At 40.3% G+C, this 24,382-nt stretch overlaps 1 protein-coding gene across 5 annotated transcripts in view; it reads right to left on the minus strand.

Moving 5' to 3' along the window:
* RMND5B (required for meiotic nuclear division 5 homolog B) overlaps window positions 1–24,382 on the minus strand; it is a 993,687-nt gene that overhangs the window by 278,955 nt on the left and 690,350 nt on the right. The gene's annotated exons all lie outside the window — the stretch shown is intronic.

A 24,382-nucleotide genomic window follows, 5' to 3' on the forward strand; every position in this document is an offset into this window, starting at 1 on the left:
GACAAAAATATATAGAAAGAACACCTACTCAAATATGTTCCTTCACTTTTCTAGTTGCCACCCTTTCCATCAGTCAACTTGTTAGAGCTGCACGAATTTCTACCCAAGCTGAGGATTTCCAAGAAGAATGTGAATTTTTAAAAACAGTGGAAGTTAAAACAAAAACAGCTAACCATACGTTTGAGCCGATTCTGATTGGGAATAAACAGGTTTTAGAAGATATAATATTTACTGACTTAGTTCAGTCATCTGAACATATTAATGTTTTGAGTCATGGGAATGAGCATACAAGTCGTAACAGCTTTATAACTACATTCAGTTTGCAGAGCAGCTCTTGTGTCAATATTATCAAGAAAAATTGGGGGCTGTTTAGATGCAATCAGGCTTTACTGAATAAACTTGGTGAATTCCCAAAAGTTGGGTTTAAACGTGGTAGGAATCTGAAAGAATTATTAGAAAAACACACTGCCAAAAGAGTTAAAACGCCAGGTATGGTGAAATGTGAGTCATGCAACCTTTGTAAATATGTTGATGTGACCAGTTCTTTTACAGTTAATGGTTATAAACACTGTATAAATGGTAAATTTAACTGTAATTCAAGGGAGATCGTCTACACACGTGCTGCCCTGCATTTTATGTAGGAAAAATGGAGCGTAGACTCCTGGATAGGATGTACGAGCATATTTATGCTATAAGTCGCAACAAAATAGATAATGCGCTTGCTAAGCATGTCTCAGTTTTTAGTGACCATCAATTTAAATTTTTGGTTATTGACAGTATTAATCGTAATTTTCGGTGCGATCCGTTTGCTTTTAAATTAGAGGAATTGGGGTTGAAATGGCAAATAAAACTGGACGCTTGCAATGTTCCTGGATTGAACGAAGCATGTTCAATCAGCAGTATTTTAAAATTGAGGAGCTTGGAGAGGAAAAGTACAGTTTTGTACCTACCATAAATGTAGATGTTCGAAGATCCACATTGCTGCAGTCCTTACATATGGGTAGTCCGCTGTCCTCGGTCGGCCCGAATACCAAAGTATTAGGCTGACGTCGGTCAAGGCGCTTAAAACTGACATCAGGACGTCAGGGTACAAAAGCGCATGACCGACGTCATATCCTCAGTCTTTTCTTTCCCCAGATGTCAGAAGGCCCTAAAAAGAAAGGGCAAAGCCAAAAAACAGCAAAAAACAACCAACCACCCCTACACTAACCATATTTACAATATTTACAACCCACACCACACAACCACCTCTAACTACAGAGGGGAAGGAGGGAGGGTAAATTGGACTGCAGCAATGTGGATCTTCGAACATCTACATTTATGGTAGGTACAAAACTGTACTATGTTCTTCATCTCACATTGCTGCAGTCCTTACATATGGGTAAAGCATTAGGAGCTGCCAAAATGCCCTGTAAAATTGCAGTGGCAAATCCAGCCCTAGATTTAGAGTAAAGTGGAAGGTGGTAATGCTTAGAGAAAGTATGCACTGAACTCCAAGTAGCTGCCTCCAAAATATCCTTAGTAGCCACCCCCCTTAAAAAAGCTGTAGAAGTGGCAGTAGCCCTAGTGGAATGAGGCCTAATCCCAGATGGAATCTCCTTACCATGATGGGAATAACAGAAAGCAATACAAAAACCAATCCACTTAGAAATAGTTTGTTTTGAAACAGGTTTGCCCTGAGAACACAAAGCAAATGAAACAAACAACTGCTGAGACTGCCTGAACCCTTTTGTTCTGTTCAAATAATATCGCAACTGTCTGTGTATATCCAAAGTGTGCAAAATCTTCTCCCCTTTATTTTGGGGGTTTGCATAAAAAGTAGGCAAATGAATCGTTTGGTTTAAAGCCACACTAGAAACCACTTTAGGCATAAAGGAAGGGTTAGTACGCAAAGACACCCTATCCTTGTGGAAAATTAAGAAAGGCTCAACCGCCATAAGGGCCTGTAATTCAGAAACCCTTCTCGCAGATGTAATGGCCAACAAAAAAGCAGTCTTCCATGATAAATATTTCAACTCGGCAGTCGCTGCAGGCTCAAAAGGTTGTAGAGTGAGTTTTTCCAACACAAAATTGAGATCCCAAGCAGGAGTAGGAGCACTACGTGGGGGTCTTATATTCTTTGCCCCTCTAAGGAATTGCTTAAACAAAGGATGAGAAAATAATGGTGGGTCACAGTCATAGTGAGCAGAAATTGCTGCAGCATGAACCTTTATAGAGGAGAAGGACAAACCTTTGTCCAATAACTCGGTAAGGTATTGAAGAGCAACACTTAAGTTAGGTTTAGAAACATCAAAGTCCTTTGCTGTACTCCAAATTAAAAATCTCCTCCATTTATCTGCGTAAACTTTCCTTGTACTAGGCCTTCTGGCCTCCAAAATAACATTCAAAACTTGTTGTGGAAGCTGAGACCCTCCAGGGTTTAAAACAGAATATGCCAGGCTGTTAGATGTAGAGAGTGAAGTTTGACATTGAGTAAATGACTGTTCTCCTGAGACAGCAGGTGTGGAATCGAAGGCAAAGGCCATGGAGGCTCCTGTACCAGACTTCTCAGTAATGGGTACCAGTGCTGTCGAGGCCAATCTGGAGCTATTAAAATCATGGTTGGCTTGTCCTGTCTGACCTTCAGGAGTACCTTTGGGAGGAGAGGCAGTGGTGGAAAGGCATACACGTGAAGATTGCTCCAATTGAATGAGAGAGCATCCACTTTCCAAGCTGTGGGATGAAACCTTTTCGTGCAAAACTTTGGCAGCTGGTAATTTAGTGGAGAAGCGAACAGATCTATGTCTGGAGTTCCCCATAACACTGTCAATTTTTGAAATACATGAGGATCCAATTTCCACTCGTGGGGATCCATAATTTGTCTGCTCAACACATCTGCTAAGGAGTTCTGTGCTCCTGGCAGAAACCTTGCCTGAAGATTTAGCTGCAAACTGAGAGCAGTCTCCCACAAAATCATTGCTTGTCTGCATAGAGGATATGAGTGTGTCCCCCCTTGCTTGTTGATGTACCACATGACAGTTGTGTTGTCTGTTTGAATCAACACCTGCCCTGGAAGAAGTAAATCCTTGAAAGCTATCAATGCAAATTGGACTGCTAACATCTCCTTCAAGTTGATATGTAAATGTTGAAGTCTGGCAGGCCACGTGTCTTGTACCCATTTTCCATTTAGATGAGCTCCCAAGCTTTGTCTGAGGCATCTGTCGTTAGAATCTGACTCGCCTCTGGTCGGGTCACAGAGAGTCCCTTGTTTAGGTGACATTCCTGAGCCCACCACAAAAATTCCTTTTGAATGCAAGGTATTATCTGAATGACAGTGTCCATATCTTGGCAGTGTGCGTCCATACATTTTTGAGATACCATTGTAGCTTCCTCATATGCAGTTTGGCATTGGGAAGTACCAGAATACAAGATGCCATGAACCCCAAGGCTTGAAGGACTGTCCTTGCAGTCAGCCTGGACTGACGAGACAATTGATGGAAATAAAGAGAAAGATTCTTTTGTTTGTCCGGGGTCAAAAAGGCCATCTGGGATGCTGTATTCAGTCTCACACCCAGAAAGCACATGTCCTGAGAGGGTACTAGACTGGACTTTATTTCGTTCACAGAATACCCTAGGCATCTTAACACTGCCATCACATACTGTAGATGATGAAGAAGTTCGTCCTTTCCTTGAGCCAGAATCAGGCAATCGTCCAAATAAGGATAGATTTGTATTCCTCTTAGCCTGAAGAAAGCTACCACTGGAGCCAGAACCTTCGTGAACACTCTGGGCGCAGTAGATAAGCCAAAGGGCAATGCAGAGAACTGATAATGAAAAGTCCCAGCCCGAAAACGCAGATACTTCCTGCAACTGGGCCTGATAGGAACATGAAGATAAGCCTCCTTGAGATCCAGAGTCACCATCCAGTGATCTTTGCCCAGCAGAGGTAAAAGCTGCTGTAACGTCAACATTTTGAACTTGGGAATGTCCAGATATGTGTTGAGGATAGATAAGTCCAAAATGGGTCTCCACATGTCCCCTTTCTTTGGTACTAGAAACAGGCGAGAATAAAATCCTAGGCCCACTTCTGGCAGAGGGACCGGTTGTATAGCTCCTATTTGAAGTAGAAGAGAAATTTGGTTGTGAGCTTCTAGTCTTTGCTGAGGAGGAACGTCTGGCATGCCTTTGAAAGGAGGCAAGGTATGGAAATAAAACTTGTAACCTCGGTGTATGATATCCAGTACCCACTTGTCTTGGGTAATTAAAATCCAATTTTCCTTGAAAAGTGCCAACCTTCCTCCCAAAGGTGCCGCCAGGCAAAAGGGATCTGGCAGCTGAAAAAGTAGGTCATTGGGCCTGTTTACGAAAGGACTGGCCCCTACCCTCACTCGAAGATTGTGCAGGTGAACTCCCAGTTCTAGGTCTGAAGGAACTCTGTGCTCTGCCCCTACCACGTCTAGATCTACCCCTAGACTGAGAATCATAAGAAGGATACGTCCACCCCTTAGCAGGCCAATTCCTACTAAACTTTGGAGGCTGAACTTGCAAAAAATCCTTAACAGTCTGCATAGACTTGGCCTTGTCCTCCATTTTCTTCAAGACTGATTCCACAGGTGGACCAAACAACACTTCAGACTGCAAAGGAGCATCCAAAATCCTTGTTTTAACATGGTCAGAAAAATTCTGATCCTTCAGCCAGGCGTGCCTGAAGAACTGAACCAGTGGCAGCCACCCTAGATGAGGCCTGCACAGCATCAAAACCACATTGTAAAGAATGCTTACCAACCTGCTCAGAGACATGCACCAAATCTTGTAATTCTTTACACTCAATGCCTTCTGCCAGAGCATCCACCTTAGATTTCAATTGAGAAAGAAGAAAGTTTTGATATTTCAACATATGAAACTGGCAATTCAAAGCCCTCATTGCTAAGGTAGAAGAAGTATAGACCTTCTTTCCCCATCTATCCAAAGCTCTGGCCTCTTTATCTAGAGGAACCGGATTTTTTACAACAGAGGCCTTGACAACCTTGGGTCCCTGACTAATAGTTTCTGGGTCCGCCCTAGGACTCTTATAAAGATATTTATGAGCCTCAGGCACCCTGTAATACCTATCTGGTTTAACAGGCGCAGGAGGCAGAGAATCAGGATTGCGAAGCCTCTGAAAACACATCCTGCACAACATCCAGAACAGGTGGAATAGCTAAGGGCCTATGTTGAGGTAAAAGCAAAAATTCCCTAAGCCTTTTCCGAGAATCAGAGAAGTCTTGACCTTCCCACTTAAAATGCTCCCTCATAGAGTGAAGTGTCTCTGAAAAAGAAACATCCTCTGGAGGAGAAGCAGAAGGAGTGGAATCTTCTGCATCAGAATCAGAATAAGGAGAGTACTCCTGTAAGTCTTCAGCCGAAGACTCTGAAACATCTGAAGCCTGTTCAAAACTTCCCAACTCTGGCTCCACCCTAGGCCTCTTATCAGGAGGGGGCAAAGAACCTCTAATCAGAGTAATCAAATCTTCTGCCATTTTAAGCATGTGCTTCTTGGGCACAGACCCTGCTGAACTAGGAGTGACACCAACAGAAGCTAAACCTGGCCTGCCCCTGGGAGAAGCCTTGGAAACAGAAGGAGAGGGCCTAACCACCCTGGGAAGGGAGGGGAGTACAGTAACCTGAGAAGCCCCTTCAGCCTGCCCTGCCTCAAGAGAGGCCACATCCTGCAAAATTAAAGTCTCCCCCTGAGACTCTAAAGAAGTCTCCGTCGGACCCACCGGTTCCACTGAAGCCTCTAAAGAACCGGCGTCCGGAACTGACGACTCATCTTGCCTGGGTTTAACTGTTTTGTCTTTGCGCTTCTTCGTGGAAGCGGGCGCCGGAGAATCCGACGGCATATTATAATTGCACCGCTTGCCGAAGACCAGCCTAGCACAATCTAACCTTCGCAATAGTGCGCTTATTGAACCTAGCACAAAGCGACACCGACTACGCCGTGCTCAGGCCCCAAACAAGGAATGCACAAAGAATGATAATCCCTATGCGGTATCTGTTTCCCACAAGAAATACAATTATTCACTTTTTCTGACATCCGGTACAATACTGAGGCAAGAAAAAGCCAAAATAATCCCCAACGGGGTACTTAGCCAACTTGGATTCGGTCTGAAACTCCGAACTCGAAAAATTTCAGAACGCCGAACGGCACTTGCAACGCTGCTTCTGCATCGGACCATGCGGCAAAAAAGACTGAGGATATGACGTCGGTCATGCGCTTTTGTACCCTGACGTCCTGATGTCAGTTTTAAGCGCCTTGACCGACGTCAGCCTAATACTTTGGTATTCGGGCCGACCGAGGACAGCGGACTACCCATATGTAAGGACTGCAGCAATGTGAGATGAAGAACATCTTTAAGTATTTAACTGCTTAGTTCAATATAGTTAACTGTACAATAGGCTAGTATTCTAGCTTCAATATAGTTAACTGTACAATAGGCTAGTATTCTAGCTAATGAAAGTGGTATTTGCTTTTAATTGTGGTTTTTAGCAGGAATGAGTAAATCTATTTCATTTTTTTGCTTGTATTTTGGTATTTTTACCAAGTGTTATTTATTGTTCTTTTTTATGACTTAGAGACGTTTACAGCCGACATGTTCGAATGTTTGTTTTTTTTGATTGGTCCCGCCTACTTGTTGATTGTTTAATTATCCCACTTTTTTGGACTTTATAGTATTTAATTGAGATTGTGTAATGCTATTTGTATTTTCTGATGAAGTATGCGTAGAAGCAGACAAAAAGTGCTTTAAAATTAAACCTGTAAGTGGACGCAACAATCGCCTGGATTTATTTGTCTTTACATAGTTTCTGAGTGTCTGTATTATTTTATAGTCTACAAAGGGGGTAATAATGTGTTCCCCCCTGCTTGTTTATATACCACATGTCCGTGGTGTTGTCTGTCTTTATCAGTAGTTGTCCCGGATGAAGTAGGTCCTTGAAGGCTGTCAGAGCATTCTGAACAGCTAGCATCTCTTTTTGAATGATATGTAGATGCATTTGGGTTGAGGACCATGTGCCCTGAATGCATCTTCCTGCTATGTGGGCCCCCCCAGGCATAATCTGATGCATCCATTGCTAGTGTCTGCCTGGCTGGGGGTAATGTGAATGGCTGTCCCTTGTTTTGGTGACAAGCCTTTGCCCACCTTCGAGACTCCTGGTGTAGGTAGGGAATGAGAGTAATCATGGTTTCCAGGCTGTGGCAATGTTGAGTCCAAACACTTTTTAGGTACCATTGAAGTTTCCTCATATGCAGTCTTGCATATGGAATTAGTAGGATGCAGGATGCCATGAAGCCCAAAGCCTGCAGAATTTTTCTTGCAGATAACTGGGCCTTTGTTGCCAACATTTTGAAATAGGCAGTCAGTTGCCTTTGTTTATCTGGTGTGAGATAAGCCATCTGGGCAGTTGTATTTAAGCTTGCACCCAGGAATATTATCTCTTGAGAGGGTACTAATTTTGATTTCTTTTAGTTAATTGTGTACCCTAGGCATGTTAGAAGTCTTTTCACAAATGCCAGATGCTGCAGAACAATGCCCTTGTTCTCTGCTTGAATTAGAGAGTCGTTCAAGTAAGGATATATTTGTATTCTTTTGTCTGCAGAATGCAATTACTGGTGCCAGGCACTTTGTGAAGACCCTGGGCGCAGTAGATAAGCCAAAGGGCAGTGCAGAGAATTGGTAATGCATTGAGCAAGCCTTGAATCTGAGGTATCTTCTGCATAATTGTCTGATTGGGACATACAGGTATGCCTCTTTTAGGTCTAGAATCACCAGCCAAGCGTTCTTGCCCAGCATGGGCAGAAGCTACTGCAAAGTCATCATCTTGAATTTTGGTATATCCAGGAATGTGTTCAGAATAGATAGGTCCAGTACTGGTCTCCAGGTCTTGTCCTTTCTGGGTACCAAGAACAGTCTTGAGTAAAATCCTTGTCCCTGCTCTTGCTCTGGTACTTGCTGAATGGCCCACATGTCCATGAGGGATGAGACTTGTTTTTGTGCCTCTGCCCATTGATTTTTTGGCAGATCTGGCCAGCTGTTTGCCTTTGGCATGGTATGGAACTGGAACTTGTACCACGATATTTAGAACCCACTTGTCCTGGGTTATAATGTGCCAATTTTGAGAAAAAAAGTGCTAATTTTCCCCCTAAGGGTGCTTCCAGGAGATAAGTGCTTGGTGCCATCAGGGGTAAGTAATTGGGACTGTTTCCTGTAAGGTTGTGATTTGTCTTCCCCAACTTTGGAGGTAGAAGCACCCCATTTCTTTGACCTGTAGGAATCTTGCGCCTGGGATCTGCCTCTAGGCCATCTGGATCTGCCCCTTTGAGGTTTGTCTGACACAGGAAAGGAGCAATTCTTTGTAGGCCAGTGTCTACTAAACCTAGGTGGTTGTACTAGTAAACAATCTTTGACAGTTTGCATAGATTTAGCTTTGCCCTCCATTTTCTTTAACACCTCCTCTGCCTTAACACCAAACAAAGTATCATGCTGTAAAGTTGCATCTAATAATTTAACTTTGACATGATCAGGCAGACTTTGTTCCTTTAACCAAGCATGCCTCCTAATTAAAGAACCCATAACTGCGGCCCTGCAGGAGGTCTCCAAAGAATCAAAACCACGTTGCAAAGTATGCTTTCCAACTTGTTCAGCTGCATGCAATAAATCCTGCATTTCCTTGTTTTCTGCACATTCAGAGTTTAATAACATTTTCTGTTTAAGCAATGCCATGACATGTTGCTGATATTTGAGCATATGAAACTGACAGTTTAAGGCCCTTATAGCCAAGGTAGCAGATATCCAGTGCCCTAGAATCTCTGTCAGTGGGGGTAGGGTTTTTTGCATCGGAAGCCTTAACTCCTTTGGGACCCTGTGAAACAGTTTCAGGGTCTGCAGCAGGGTTTTTAAAAAAGAATTTATGAGAGTCAGGAACCCTGTAATATCTGTCAGGCTTAACAGGAGCTGGAGGTAAGGAGTCAGGGGTAAGACTAGACTCCGAAAACACATCATCCACAATATCTAACACAGGTGGAATGGCTAGTGGCCTGTGTTGGAGTAGTAAAAGGAAATCCCTGAGCCTCTTTTTAGATTCTGAACAATCTTGGCTCTCCCAGTGGAAATGCTCCCTCATGGTATGCAAGGTTTCCCCAAAAGAATAGTCCTCTGGAGGAGAAGCTGAAGGTATAGATTCTTCAGCATCAGAATCCTCATAGGGGGGAAGAGAATACTCCTGATCAGAAGAGGAATCAGAAGAAATAGAAACCTGATGTGAAGATTCATAGTCAGTCTCTTGCCTAGGCCTCTTATCAGGAGGGGGATGGGAACTCCTGATCAAGGTAATTAAGTCTTCGGCCATTTTGAGCATCTGTGTTTTGGGCATAGAGGCCTGTCCACGTGGCTCTTGAGTATGTTTCTTTGCTTTAGAAGGTGTTTTAGTCTTTGCCTTTGAAGCTGAGGCTGGATTAATGTAAAGATATTTAGGTCTGAATACACCTTCAGAAGCCGGTGCCTGCTCAGCGGCTCCGGACCCATCTGAAGGAATAGTATCCGAGGCTCCAATACCTTGAGTTTCCAGCGTCATGGCCGACTCCACGTGGGAGTCGGTAGTGGCCTGCAACTCTAAAGTAGCGGGCATCAGGGAGAACCGGCGACTGGCTTAGGAGAAGCTTCGTCGTCGGTTTTGGGCCTCGGCTGTCTCTCTCTCTCCTTTTCTTTGCATTTTTTGTGAACTCCGATAGTCGGATGGCTATCCGATGACATTTCTAATTAAACCGGCATCCAAAATAGTTTAAAGCAAAATCATACCGACGCTTAATAGTGTGTTGGTTAAATCTATCACAAAATTGACAAGCAGCAACGTTGTGATCAGGGCCTAGGCAAGGAATACAGTAAGAATGAAAGTCCTTATGAGGTATTTGCTTTCCACAAGAAATACAATTATTAACTTTTTCTGACATCGGACTGGAGCAAGAAAAAAGCACTTAGCTTTATTGAAGATTTCGGATCTGAAACTCAAACACGAAAATCTCAGGAGTCGGCCGACCGGCACTTGCGAACTGCTTCTGTTTTGAGCACCACGTGGCAAGAAAGACTAAAGAAAATGGCATCGGCCGCAACTTTTATACCCCTGATGACCTGACGTCAGGGAAGGGGCAACAGCAGCCGACGCAGGACCCAGGACTTTGGAATTCAGGCCGACTGAGGGCAACCTGCCAGCAGGATTACCCAAATGTAATGACTGCAACAGTGAAACACGAAGAACATGTACTCCTTTCATCTGCCCTTGATGTCCTGTAGAGACTGGAGAGCAAGCTGGTGCTGGCATTCCTTATGAAGGGTGTCTGATGACCATCTTTGTCTTTCTGTCTTCACCTTGCAACCTGACAGACTTTCTTTGTGGCATCTCCTGAGTCACTTTCCAGATGCTGGTGGAGTGCCTCTGATGCCTTGTCCGTCGCTACTGCAACTGCTTTCATATGCTCTTTATTAGCCAACCAGTATTCCTTCTTAGCCAGGTCCATCTTTACTATCTCCCACTTTTTCTAGGAATCCTTTCTTTTAATGATGTCACTTCTGCATTCCACAATCATTCCTATTCACCTTTACTTACATATCTGGACTCAGCCACATATCTGTTCTATAGTCCTCACACATGCTCTTTTGAGGTGTTGCCAAGTTAACTTCCACATCTTCAGTCTAGTCTCTGTTGACCATAGAGCCTTCTTTAGCAACCAGGAGTTTATAATTCTTTACTGATTCACATATCTGGGCACAATGACATCCAGCAAAAATTAGCATGTAAGAGTAACCACACAGGGAAAAAAAGACAAATTCCAGTTTAATAATTCTATTACCATATCTTCATATTTAAACAGCAGGGATTCAACTGTCAATACCTTACTGCATTCACTACCTTCCTTCGCTATACAGCACTGCAAGAAGCATGCTTCGGTAAGAAGCAGTCCCAAAACACATGGTCTAAAATATGAGCTGTTTTCAAATTTACCTACAACAAATACAATGCTTAAAAATGGGCTCACAGGGGTGCAGTTAAACAACCTATAAATTACTGCTAATTTGGCAATCATTCCCAGTATAATGAGGCTTCAGTCAGAAAAGCACTCGTACAAAGCGCACATACACATGCATGCACGCACACACGTCACATTTCCCTTTTTCTCTCTTCCAACCTCCTTTTCTGTTTAACTGTTAAAAGTTTGTTAATTGCTATAGTTAATTCTTTAATCTATACTTCAGAACGGTCCTATCCAGCAGTTCATTTAGCTTGTATGCAGCTTACATCATCTAGAGTTTCAGTTAAGGAAAAGGGGAATTTCCATTGGTTGAGGTTTTCTTTATTACTGTTGGGTAAAGTATAGTTGTGGAGCTTGCAATAACCTATAATGGTAGATGTTCAAATTCTTCACTGTTGCTGTAGCCTAAGGGTTGTATCGGCCCAAGGTTACAGCAGCTGGTCAGCTTCCCATAGCTCTTCCTCTGCCACACAGTCACTATGACTGCCTACAGAATTAATCTTGTTTGGAGGGATATAAAAGTAGAACAGTGACAAAAATCTTCAGGACTTTCCTGTCACAAAACAGAAAATGGGGAACTCGTCCTGAACTAACCACAACTATATTACCAATGAAAAATAAACTAAAAATCGCCACCACCTCAATAATTAAAATTGAAACCCACACCAACTATGTAGACTAAAGGGGATGATTAGTGGGTGAGGTTACTGCAGCAGTGAAGAATTTAAACATCTACTGCTATGGTTAAGTGTAACTTTCACAACTGTACTATGTTCATCATTCTCACTGTTGCAGCAGCCTACGGGTAGATTACCAAAGTTTACCAACCTGGAAGGAGGAAGGATAAGAGTCCAGGCACTCCTGGAGGATCGTCCTTGCAAACCCTGCTCTACAGCTAGAGAAGGAATTCAGTTTGTAGTGCCCTGTAAATGTGTGTCTGGAGGACTGAGTTGCTGCCTCTAGAATGCTTAGAGTACATTCTTTTCCAGTATACCACTGGGAAAGCTAGGGCTCTGGTTGAAATGGCCCTAACCCTGCCTGAATAGTTTTGCTATGGTGGGAGTAACAAAACACAATAGCTGAGGGCAACCATCTACAGATAGTCTGTTTAGACCTTTCTTAGTCCCAGTATAGGGCGTAAATAGCTGGTCAACTTTCCTGAAGAACTTGGTTCTGTCAAGTTAGTACCAGAGTTGCCTATGCACATTCACAGTACTGTTTTCCCTTGTTTATTGGATGTGGATAGAAAACTGGGAGAATGATGCTTGATTCTATGTGAACTCTCATAGAACCTTAGGCATGAATACAGGGTTAGTCTGCAGTATGATCCTATCTCTATGGAAAAAAGACAGGGTTGCCCACCATGAGAGCCTGCTACTCAGATACTCACCTTGCAGATGTCAAAGCAATAAGTAGAACACAGTTTTCCAAGTACTGAACCTCAAAATCAGCCAAAGAGGCAGGTTCAAAAGGTGACAAAGTCACTATCTCCAGCATAAAATTGAGATCCCAAGATGGAGGCATTTGCTTGTGTGGGGGAACTTTTGTAATAATCCTTTCATTAAACTGTTTGACCACAAACAGGGAAGAAAAAGAGAGGACTCCATGGGCAGATGAGCTGAAATGGCTGCTAGACAAACTATGGCAGAAGCATATAAAATCAGATGATAGCAACTCGTGTAAATATTTAAGCACCAGGGGGTGCAAACTCCTTGACAGGACCCTGGTTATTAGCTACACACCAACTAGAAAATCTTTTCAAATCGTCAACATATACCTTTCAAGTAGCAGGCTTTTTCTTTCTTTCTTTAGTACTTGCTGGACGTCCTTATGAAAAAGGTGCCTAAAGGGTGTCACAAATGAATCAATGAAGCAGTTGGCTGCAGTTGCTTGATGCCAGGGTGTATCAAACTCCCCTTGTCCTGAGTACATCCAGTCTATGAGGAAGCTTGTGCCAATTACCCTTGACCAGTGCCATAAAAAGGCAGAAAGTACAGTTGTGTAAGTCCTGCTTACCTGTAACAGTATTTGTTTGAATTTTTGACTGCTGCAGTAGCCTACGGGTAATATCCTGCCAAGCACACAGCACCTGGCTAACTTGCCAAAGCTCTAACCCTCCATCACACACACTCTGGCTGCTATGCTTTCCACAAAAAAGGGTGTTGCCTATCAGCAACTAGAGTGAAGTAAATCTTCAGGATTTTACTGCCCCAAGAATGGAAGGAAGATTCATCCTGAGCCAACAAAAATCAATAGGCACCACAAAAATCATCCAAACAATATTCCTAACAAAGATGGTTGCACCTCACCTCATCCATTAAAAAGAGGGATATTGGGTAGGTATGACTACTGCTGCAGTGAAGAAATGCAAACATCTACTATTATGGGTTAAGTAGGAGTTACACAACTGAACTATGTTCTTCATTCTCACTGCCGCAGTAGCCTAGGAGTAGATTCCCAAAGATTACCCTACCTGGGAGGGGGAAGGATAAGGGTAAAGGAACCTCTGGAGAACGGTCCTAGCAAAGCCTGTCCTGAGCCTAGAGAAGGAATCCAGTTTGTAGTGCTTTGTGAAGGCATGAATACGTCAATTCCATCCGTTTTCAAATCGGTCATCAAAGAGGACAAAGCCCTAGTAGAATGTGCCTTAATTTTGCTTGGAATAATTACCCCATGGTGGGAATTGCAAAAAAAAATAATAGCAGAGGACAAACATATGGATATAATCTGTTTAGACACAGTTTGACCTTTGTTTTCTATGCTGGGACTAAGAAATAACGGTTTAGCCTTCCTAAAGGACTTGTTTCTATCACAGAAGTACCTTAGCTGCCTGTACACATCCAATATATGTAGAATCTTTTCTGCCTTGATCTTCGCTCTGGAAAGAAAAGTAGGAGACTGCCAGCTTGATTCAAAGTCAAAACAAACAAATTTAAAAACGAATGACTGATTAATGTGTCCCTGTGGAAAAATGGATAGTTGCAAGGACTCATGGGTGAACCCTGAGATAATTGTCTTGCAGATGTCAGAACAAGTAAAACTGCATGTCATCTTGATACCAGTTTAAAGGGAGATGAGGTCATTTTTTTAGAACAAAACTGGAATACCAAGGAGGAGGGAGTTTGCTTGTGAGCAGGTCTCATGTGCAACACTCCTTTCAGAAACAGTTTGTCCACAAACCTAGAAAAAAAGGGGGATCTATACGCAGACAAAATGAAATGGCTGCAAGATTTACCTTGATGGTAGCATAAACAAGCCACCTTTTAAGTAACTCTTACAAATATTTGAGAACAGCTGCTACATCCCTTTTAAGACCTCTGAGATTAGCAAGTCACCAATTACAAAATCTCTTCATTTGCCACACAAGATTTTCTAGCAGCACATTTTCTTGCTTTCTTTAGTACCTGTTGCACATCCTCATGAAAACAGTGCCTAAAAGGTATTAAAATTGAATCATCCAGACCATCAGTTGTAGTTGATGGACATTGGGGTGTATCAAAACCCCCCTTGTGCTGTCTGAGTAGATCCAGGAAGCTTGCCTAACTGCCCATGGCCAATTCCATAAGACGACAGAACCAATTTTGCCTGGGCCAAAAGGGAGTCACCACAATGACTTTTTGGTAATTCTTTCCGAATCTTTAGATGTACCTTGGAAATCATTAGAAAGGGTGGAAAAGCATACAGGAATGTTCCTAACCAAGGCAATGATAGACCATCTGTTCTCCATGCTTGGCTGCAAGGGCGTCTCTAAAAGAGCTGCTCTAGCTGTCACACAGATCTACTTGAGGTGTCCCCTATACCTGGATCAAGTCCTGGAACATGTCTGTATTGAGCTTCCACTCATGAGGGTCTGTCCAGGATCTGCAAAGTGTGTGTCACAATGTATTGTTCGGACAGAATGTAAGAGACCTGAACAGCCAACTCCAAAGCCATCACTGCCAACAGGCAAAGGAGGAATTATCTTGTACCCCCCCCCCCCATTTACTGAGATGCATCATTTTTGGTGCTGTCTGCAAAGCAGCTGTAAAGGGCCTGGTGCCCTTAGATGGTGTAGAGATCTTAAAGCATGAATCACTGCCAGCATTTATTTGATGTTTATGTGCTTTGGTCTGCCCAAAGATTCCCACAGACCTTGCACTATTACTCACAAGGGAACTGCACCTCATACATAATCTGAACAGTAATTGGACAGATTGAACCTGCATTGGAAGACAGAAAGGGAATCCTGGACTGACAGGCATTTGTTCCCTGCACCTTGCAATTCTCACCTTATAAACCCCAGAAGGTACTGGGTCCAAGAATTATTTTTGTTGTTTTGTTTTAAGGTACCACTGGATTTCTCTCATGTTCATAAGTGCCTGGCTAGATGCCCTTAATCATTTGAAGCCTGGCCAATTTCAAATGTGAGAATCAAACCTTATTTCTGTCAGGCAAACATCTTGGGTAATCTGGCAAGTAGTATCATGAAAATTATGGATGCAATCAAGCCTAGAATTCCGAGAAATTCTCTTGCAGGAGACTGCAGCTGTTGTGAAGAACTTAGACAGATCTGCTGAAAGGTTACTGCCTTTTCCTCCAGAAGGAAGGCTGTTTGCTTGGGTCTATAAGACATCCCAAAAAGACAATTTCATGAAAGGGTGTGAGACAAGTCTTTTGTAAGTTCAAGTGAAATCCCAGATGTGACAGGATATCGAACATCTTTACTAAGGGCTCTACAGATAGACTCTGCAGAAATAAATGGGTTATCTGAATAAGGAAAAATGTGGATGCTTTGCAATCTGCAGTGAACCAGCAGTGGGCTAGACACTATGGACACTTTAGGTACAGTGGAGTGCCCAAAAGGTAATGCAGAGTACTGAAAATGTCATCCACATAAAGCAAAACTTAGAAATTTCCAGAAAATGTGAGCAATGAGTATATGATGGGTAAGGTAAGTGTCTGAGATCGTGTGTTACCATGAGACTATAGTCAGGAAGTACTGCAAGCACTCGACATCTTGAATTTTGGAACTTTCACATGAAGCTTGAGAAAATTCAGATCTGACACTGGTACTAAAACATCCCTGAATAAAAAATGTATGACATGCAAGTACTGTGGTTCTATGACCCAACAAAAAATGACACAGACTATAAAACCGCTTTAATTCAGCACACACACCTCAAGATACAAGAACTTTTCAAAGGTTAAAATCACACTAGTCAGAGGAAATATATACAATTATTTTCTTTGCATCAGTGCAATAATCACTCTTTAACCTCCACAGTAATTAGTCATGTTAAAAAGACCTTCCATGGTAATTCAGTATTTAAAACTGAAGGTTGCAAAGTATTAAACTGTAAATATACATCACTTCAACTTTATCCATACTAGAATTAACACTTTTCAGTCTGTTCCATTTTATGCTGAACTTGTTTCATAAAAGATATTTTATTACCCTCATGTTTATTTCATAAATGTTCAGCAGCCAAATATTAAAATTATTATGCTGGCAATCTTTTAAGTGTTCTAATATTCTAACCTTGACCTGTCTTCTGGTTTTCCCAATACAAAACAAATGACAGGAACAAATAAAGTATATACTACACCACAGATGGCTTGCAGGTATAACTGCCTTGTAAGGAAAATGTACCCGTAGGGAATGACAAAGTTCCACCCCTTGTTACCATACAACACACCTTGCAACTTCCACAAGGTCTATTAAAAAAGCTTTTTTTTTTGGCTGAATTGCCAATATAACCTGCATCAGAAGCTTCAAATCTTGTACATACTAGTTTTGCTTGTAAATTAGGACCTACCCAGTAAGATACTATACTTTGGTAATGTATGACCTAGTACTCGATCCACCGGTAAAATAGTCCAATGTTTTTCAATGACTTGAAATGTTAGTTGAAAATATCCATACAAGTAGTAACAAAGTATACATCCTCCACATTTGCTGAGTGTTTACTATTTTTTTAACTTAGATATGTTTTACTATAATCATAATGCCTATTTAAAGTCATAAAAGAATTCTCAATTGTATCCTCCATTCTACAGATTTCTTAAAAGTAAATAATGCTTCCCTAAAATAAATAAAAATTCATACATCTTAGCAGCTCTAATAAATTCAGCCTTAGGAAGAGCCTTAAGAATATGTAAAGAGTGACACTATCACCCCAAGGAACTGAATTAGTGGAAAAAGCCTTATGATCTACAGAAGTAATCAATCTATTACTTAACAGTTTCAATTTATCATTCAAAAAATCATTTCCTTCCTATCCATATTTTCCACAAATTTGATCCCCATATTATTCAAACTAATGGAGTTAAAATTTGAAATATAAATTTCATTGCCCTTTACTACAAAAATAGATCCATGAAACATATACCCAAAATTCTACATACTTCTGATCATATTCAGAAGAATAAATAATTCTGTTCCAAAAGGTTCATAAATATATTTGCATACGAGGGGGGAAAACTCACACTACAGTTAGTCCCTGTTTCTGGAGGCAAAATGAGCCATCAAAAAAGAAATTAAGGGACAAACAAAACGCCAATAATTTAATAACACAATTTTTCAGGCCCATCAGAAAGATAGTAGGATACAGCAGTTAACACAAATTCATTACTTATACTAGTATATTAAAATTGTACATCCACAGTACGCAGAATACAATCTTCACAACTACCTACTTGAATCAACTTACTCAAGAAAAACCTTTGATATACAAATCAGACATTGTAACCAATTGTTGCAAATATTTATCTAACAATTTGGACAAATTATCCAATAATGTCCCAGTCAACTAAATAACAAATGGGGTCTATATCAAAGTCACAAAAGACGGAAACTGCAAATACTAATACGTCGACACATAAAGAGCGAACTACCAGAAGAGCGAACCACCTAGTGAGTGAAAGGCAAAACATTGAACGCATTCATTTGGCCAGTAGTGTGATTATTGAGATAAGGGAATATACCCTTTCCCCAACTGTAGTGCAATCTCAGAGTTGGTATATTTAAGTAGGGGGGTGTGGGGTTGCAGGGGGCTTGCCCCCCTCCAAAAGTGTGTTATGTTACTTTTTTGTACTTAGTTTAGGTATACCTGCATGGCGCTGTTGGTTAGGGAAATCCGTTCGTTGCTTTGGTTTTCTCTCGCTAGGTGGTTCGCTCTTCTGGTAGTTCACTCCTTACATGTTTATGTATTTGTATTCGTGGTTTCAGTCTTTCGTGATTTTGACATAGACCCATAACAGGGCACATAGGTGGCTTAGTGGTTGACTTGCATATTTTAGGTAATCCATAAAATAATGGTATTCTAGTACTATCTTGTGACAATACCTGGAACTGCTGCAAAGATAATATTGCCATATCTAAATATTTTTTAATCCGCATCTTATTTATTTATTTATTATTTATTGACATTTGTTGACCGGAAAAGTCCACTGGGTCAGGAACTCATTTTCAGTGGAGGCCCGGGGAGAAAAGCTCTTTATATTCATGTAAATACATTTCCGTAGGATTAAAGTTTAATGTCTAATATTCAGTTGGCTCTAACAATGATAAACACCATTCTTTGTAAGATTTTGCATCCATCACTACTATGTTGCGACCTTTGTCAGCCTGTTTTATGACCAGTTGTTGAGAATCTATTTTTTAAATTCAAAGCTTCCCACTGTTCTCTAGTCAAATGATATGTACAAAATCTATAAAGATCTAAAACTGCCAAAACTTCCTTCATAACCAAAGATTCAAATACTTCCAGATTGAAAATTTTCAAACTCATTAATACATACGAGTTTAAACCAGGAATGCAACTGTTATTACTCAAATCTAATTCTTCATAAACACTACAGAAAGAAATATTGGCAACGAGCCGATGAATCCATACATTCTGGTAAAGAAAATTATTTAAAAATTGTTTGAAAATCAGTTTTGGTCTTCATTTTTCTTAAGGCCATATCAATATCTTAATTTTATCTTTCTAAAAAAACTTATACAAATCTATTATAATATTCCATTTTTTAGATGTCACATCTGGTATAAATTTCAAACCCTTAGATAATACCTGTAATTGAAAATCAGAAAGAACAATAAAAGACAAGTTAATAAGATGAGGAAAACACAATGCAGTATCATTAAATACATCTAATGACATGTCATGTAAATATTGGATGAACCTAGATGCAACTTGTGCTTTTTTAATTTTATTTTTTTTTCAAAATTTGTCACTGATGTTTCATATTTCCCTGTCTCTTTTCTTATTCTCTTGACTTCATCGACTGACAAAGTTGCTGAATGAGAGAAATTATTTGACAGACCTGAACAAGCTTCAGAACTTGTAGAATGGTCCATAGCTACATACAATGAACTACTATCAGCAAACATAAAGGACACTTTTAGAACTGTACCTGTGTTTCCTTGGACAAAGTTTATTTTATCCAGTATTAATTTGTTCCCAAACAAAAATCTGATTATCGGCAAAGTCATTTTTACCTCAATAATTTACTCTGCTTCCTTTTAATCACTACTTCCTCCACTTTGCTTAATTTAAAATTAAGCTAATTAATACTATCAAAAAATTCCTGACTTGCAGCTAGACATTTAACCTCTGCCTGTAATTGGGAAATTTCCTCCACATTTCTACAGTGCTTTTTCCGGTCTCATTTTGTAGCCATTCAAACGAACATGTAATGGCTGCCTGTTGCCACTGTTTCTGTAAATCAAGTTTATCTTGCGTAACGGGTGCTGCTGGTTGTCGAAGCACACTTAACTCCCTTGAAACTATTCCCAGTGATAAACACTCAAAAGAACAGCTTCACATAGAACACATTGAGTTCATTTTCATGGTGATTAAACAATTTATTTTGCATTGTTCTTACCGATGCAGCTTCTTTTTGTTGCGCCGCATTCACAGAAACTGGTGACATTCTTTCTAGGAGCAAAGTATCCACCTTGTGTAAATGTTTAGGCAGTCTATCATCAAGCAAGTCAAAAGTCTAAGATGTAACTGTTTTACAAACTAGTCAATACACCAACTGCTTGCATACGAAATTTTACGTTTTTTCCCCAGTAAATGATGAAACAGGAACTTAACTACATCTGAATGTAACATATTGGATTTAAATGCGCTGACAGTATTACTTTTTTCATGGTTGGTTCTAGGACCCCTTGCTTCTAACATATGTTTTTGCTTCTAACATATGTTGTAGCACTGGTGGAAACAGGTCTGTCTGGTTTGGTGGATATGAGAAAATTCTTCTGAAAGGAGGAGAGGAGTCCACCCACTGCCAAGTGAATCCTTCATAAATCACCTTCAACACCCAATCTGGTTTAAACTATCTGACCATAGGCTGAGGGGCTGGGGGTCAGCTGGGTGTGACAGAGGTAGGGGAAACTGGGGCAAGAAGTGTGGGTAAGGTGATCAAATTCCTGACACAGTCATTCATTAGCTAGAGCCTGTCTCTTTTGGGAAAGTTAATTTTATTTATTTATTTTTATAGCCTATACTCCTATCACTTTCTTTTGGGGGCCTGCTTATTACTTGACTGGGATTTGTGTTTCTTTTGCCCTCTAAAGAATTGAAAATTGGCCTTGCTAGGATAGAACCTGGGTACCTGAAAAATCTTAAGAGACTCCATGCATTAATTTACTTTGGTCATCCTACGGTTTCTAGATGTATGCAGCCATAGGCACAAACACCAGACACAGGTTAGGTGGAGAACTGAGAATTTCAGACTTCAATACAGAAAAATTCTGACTACACAACCAAATAAATCTTCAACACCACAGAAGCTCTAAGACAGTAACACAACAATCATACACTTCCCAGAGCATGTTTAGGCACCCAAGTCAAGTCAGAAAATCTGACTCAAATACTATCTGCCTTCTGGAGACAATGAAGCAGGCAAATTCTTCCAAACCATAAGCAAATTTTGACACAGACTTCCACATACAGTCCTAATAATTCAAGATCTTAAAAGCTAACACAGCTTGCCCTCCTTATCAGGGGTTACTTTGTTAGAGAAAGCCAAAGATTTCTTGTTAGCTGTTGCTGCTGGAGTTATTGCAGCAGGGTCAGCTGACAGTTGAGAAAAGAGACATTTATAATCTGGAGAGACCCTACACTTTCTTTGGAAATGTATCCAGTGAGTAAGGAGCCTTGTAAGCAGCTTTAAAAAATAGTGTCTTCAAGAGCTGGCAAAATGGGAGGAATAGGTGCTGAATTAGGAATCTCATCCTCTAACAGATCATAAAATCTGCCCAGTTCTGGGAAAGCCCCATGTTTGCTCCTAAGCAACAGCATCAGAGTCTAGCAATAGTCACAGCAAAGGAAACGCAAATCTCGTCTAGGATTAACTTCAGGTTCACTAAAGTGTTAAGAGTGCTGGGTGATAGATTCCTCAGGTAAACCACCTCTTTACTCTGTTAGAATCCTCATCCTCTGAAAACACATACAGTTCTCTGGCAATACCTGCATTGGAACTGTGAAAAGGCTAACAGCCCAATAATTAACTGACTGCAAAGCAGTCTTAACCAAAGATATAATCTCTGGCATATATAGAACAACCTGATCACCTGCCCTGCAATTTCGTTTTTGCTTTTTTTTTCTAGGAATATCCCTACTGGTTGAACGACCAGGGAGAAAGCCTACTGTCTTTGGCAGGAGGTATGTTTCCCCCAGACAACTCCTGTCCCTACAGAGTTTGGTTCCTCCATACCTGTAAACAGGTACTAAAACAGCCCCTGAGGGTGTGTCTAACTCCCGGTTCATAGTGACTACTACAGCAACATGAGAGAGAGAGTTGAAGTAATAGGCAAGTGGTCGGTGTATCTGTCTTTGGCCATGCCAGAGGCGCTAACCATAGGTTAAGACAATCTCTATTTTACTTGCAGCCCATGAGGTATATCTACACAAGCGGATATCTAACCCTATTCAGACTAACACTATTCTTTTGGGAAGCTTCAACTATCCATCCATTAACTGGGAAACTTGCACCACCTCAAATAAACAGGCACCAAAATTCATGGACTTCATTAATGGTAGCTTCTTAGATCAAACAGTTCAAGTTCCAAAAGGGTTTCAAAGATATTGGACCTGGGGCTTTCCAAGATGTCTGAACACTGATCAACAGCTTAATTTCAACTCTACCAGTGTGAAAAAAAGAAACTGATGAATGCGGATCAGTAATTCTGCCAATTTTTATTACTTATTATTCTATTTACTATTTATTTAGTTCATTACTTTTTTCTACATACTATCTGCATCTCCTTTACTCTCTCTTCTATCAGAATGTGTAAAGAATAGATTGATATAAACTGTTGTATTTACACCACATAATATGCTATTGAATTATGGCATATCCGATGTCAACATTTAACCCAATTGTATAAAACTCCTTAGTTTGCTTATTATTATTAATTCAAAACTGTATAATTCAAAATAATTTTATGTCTTTATTACTGTAAATAGCAACTCTTAGTGTAATCTTTACTGTAATTTTGGAGCTTTTCTCACCGGGCCTCCACTGAAAATGGGTTTCTGATCCAATGGACTTTACCGGTCAACAAACATCAAATAAATAAACAATAAATTTAGTCAAATTCAGTTACTGGCTATCAAGTACACTGTCTGGGTGCCATCAAAGAAGAAACTTTGGGAGCTAGAAAGAAAATCAACTAGAAAAGGTGAAGAGAAAACCAAATAATCCTGCAGCTGTTAACCAATAAGTAATTCAAGCTCCAACTTTGGTAGAAGAGATAGCTTCCAGTTATTTAGAGGAAAAATAAATCAAATGTGCTCAGAGTTGACTAAAATAAATGAAACACTGGAGTATATCAACTCAAACCAGACTGCAGAAATGGAAGAAGCTTTAAACAGCTATTCAGATGAACTGATAAAACTGCAAAAATCAGACGCTGAAATGAAGAAAAGGCTGGCTGAGTATGAGACTTCTCAAGAAGAATGGTTTTGAAAAATGATAGAGGACAGAGCACACAGAAAACCTGACATTTTCTGCCTTACCAGAGAAACTGGAAGGAACAGACTGTATTAACTTTACTAATGCACGGATAAGTAACTGGACTAGTATTTCACAGCAGGATTTGTTAACTGAAAAGGCACATCATGTGTATGCTCCAAACCTGACCATGAGAAACCAGCCAAGACCTGCATTAGTAAAAATACAATCATACCAGCAGAAAGACTTGATCCTGAAAGATAGCAGAAGGCAAAGTATTAAAAATTAGAGGCAGCAGAATGTTTGTGGAAAGTGATTATTCACTGTACACCAGACAGAAGAGAAGCAAATATATCCCAGCATCTGCATCACATGTGTGAAATATACCTTTACAAGAAAAGTGGCTGAGAAAGACTGAACTTCTGTTGCACTTGTTAAATTTTTGGGGGGACTGAAACCAGTTCGCGTCATGGTTTGGAAGGGCAATAAAAGGAAAAAAGAAAGTAGGTAATTATGTAAAACATTTTTTCTTCTTAAATGTATTTGCATAAAACATTTAATGATACAAATTGAATGTTATATAGTTAATCATTTTCAGAGTTGTTGTATGTGATAAAAATAGTAAAGTAAACAAGCATTTTTCCCTTGTTAGCTTTAAGAAATGCAGCTAGTACAATGCAAAAAGAGAAGAAAGGCTGGAAAAAAGCAAATTTAAGTTCACAGGCTGGAATCATGGGCTGTTGGGTTGGGGGATGGGGTGTAATAGTTGCACTGATTACAATATATGTAGAGTTGAGATTTTTTTTTTTTACTTTTGCATACATGAATGTCTGAGTAACACCACTGGCTTAATCTAATAAAGCGTTTTGTGTGAGTGGGCTTTAAAAACAAGAAACAAATGTGTATGTAACAAATAGTTTTCATTTAGCAAATTAAAGTTCAGCATGGTTTGAGAATTTTGCAGCTGAGGGTAGCTGTACAGTCTGTTCTTGTTTCCGTGGAAACAAGCCGACTACCTGTCAGGGCACTAACTCAATACATCTGGAAATTGTTTGCTGACAGAAATATAAAATTAAAACGTACAAGAGAATCAACTTGGTAAAAAAAAAGTTTGAAATTACTGGAAGTGAATGAGAGATAGCAACTTTTCTGCTCCCCAAATTCTTCAATGGGTTTAATAGAACAGTGTATAATTTAGTTTTATTTAAATATATCCAATGAACTTTTCTTAAGACCAACAGTTAATGATTTCTGAAGACAAATTCAGTAGTAGGAACTCAGATCAGTTATACATCACTCCTTAAAGTAAAATAACTGGGCTAGACTAGACAAATTATACTTCACAGGGCGCATGTGCACTTAATTTAAAGCTTACATATCCAATAACTATTTTGG

Source organism: Protopterus annectens, chromosome 4.part0 (assembly GCF_019279795.1).
Source record: "Protopterus annectens isolate FY-2018-M chromosome 4.part0, PAN1.0, whole genome shotgun sequence".
In the NCBI taxonomy this organism is placed as follows: domain Eukaryota; kingdom Metazoa; phylum Chordata; order Ceratodontiformes; family Protopteridae; genus Protopterus; species Protopterus annectens.